At 59.8% G+C, this 1,423-nt stretch overlaps 1 protein-coding gene across 1 annotated transcript in view; it reads right to left on the bottom strand.

Moving 5' to 3' along the window:
- The window catches only part of LOC116843650 (LIM/homeobox protein Lhx5), a 70,453-nt gene that overhangs the window by 59,334 nt on the left and 9,696 nt on the right, over window positions 1-1,423 (bottom strand). The gene's annotated exons all lie outside the window — the stretch shown is intronic.

The following is a 1,423-nucleotide window of genomic DNA, read 5'->3' as shown; positions in this document are numbered from 1 at the left end:
TTCTTCTTCTTCTTCTTCTTCTTCTTCTTCTTCTTCTTCTTCTTCTCCTCCTCCTCCTCACTCACCGGCGTGGTACAACTCGTCTGAAGTTGACGAGCGGTCTCGTCTTCTTGTCGCCGCCGTCGACGACAACGACGATATTGCACCCCTTGGTGAACCACGCGCGTGTTCTCTCAGCTGTCAACCTGAGAGCGGCGCCTCATCGCGGGTCTGATGCGGTGGTTCTTCGCCTCGTGGCTCTCCTCGACGTCTCTTCGGAAACACGACAAATACAACACCCGGCTTTGCTCACGGTCTCGGTCGCAATACATGCACCCTATACATAATCATGACGTTGTCGGGTTTCGAAAACGGCGATTCGTACACGATCGTGCAATTGACGGACGTTGCTGATATAACGCCCAGCACCCTTCGCCAAGGGGGTTGCTTCTTTGTGTTGGAATTATCTCAGAGCCCGGTGACAAGTGACAATTAACATTCACGGACGACGCTATCTTACGACTTTGCGACAGATCTTGGCGTTTCTCGTTAATAGCGCAACCGGCTTCCGGATCTGTCCCCGGAAAGCGCAGAAACGATTAGCGTCACGTTTGTCTCGTGCACTTTTCGGCTGTGCGGCTCCGAATGATGGTGTTTCGCGACGGCGGCGAGCCGAAAAGCGGAGGTCTCCTGGTCGGCGACGTGAGTCGCTGACCAATGACGCCTCTCGCTCTTTACCTTTCGAGGGGATGATGATGCCGGCACGGCACGGCACGGCACGCCACAGCACCGCACGCCACGTCAACGTCACGGTAGCAGCGGCGGAGCGAGCACGACGATGACGCGAGCGCGCTCGCCTCGAGTTCGCCAGCCAACTGGCTGCACCTGCGACGTCGGCAACTACCCCCCTCTGCCTCTCTTTCAGCAACCCCCGGCGCGTCGCTTCTGGACTCGCATGAGCCGACGCGAAAGCAGCTACGCCCATTGGCCACGACCACCGTTGCTGACGCTGTACGCGAACGTTGGATTGGACAGGATCAGGACACACGGGCGTAGCCAACACGGAGCGCCGCCAGACATGGCCGTGGAATGGCTGCGGAGCGACGTTCAACTTGGAGAGGCGCTTCTGTCGTTGCTACTGCTGCTTCTGCCGCCGCCGCTGCTGCCGCTGGCTGGCTGGCTGGCTGGCTGGCTGCTGTTGTTGTTGCTGGAAATAGGCTGGTGGTGCCGCCGCCGCCGTCGCGGACGCCGCCGACGCCGCCACCGCCACCGCCGCCGCCTGCTTCTCTTCTCGTCTGACACGCTATCGATCCCGCTTCGTGGGAGACGAGAGGGTAGACTGCCTCGCGAAATGCCACAGGTTTCAGGGAATCTTTACCTTTCGCGCCCGCGAAGTGTGTTCCTCCTCCTCCTCCTCCTCCTCCTCTTCCTCCTCCTCCTCCTC

The sequence above is a fragment of the Odontomachus brunneus genome, unplaced genomic scaffold, assembly GCF_010583005.1.
Source record: "Odontomachus brunneus isolate Ranch 3 - 2012 unplaced genomic scaffold, Obru_v1 Obru_scaffold_034, whole genome shotgun sequence".
Classification (NCBI taxonomy): Eukaryota; Metazoa; Arthropoda; class Insecta; order Hymenoptera; family Formicidae; genus Odontomachus; species Odontomachus brunneus.
This window is presented reverse-complemented; position numbering and strand designations above follow the sequence as displayed.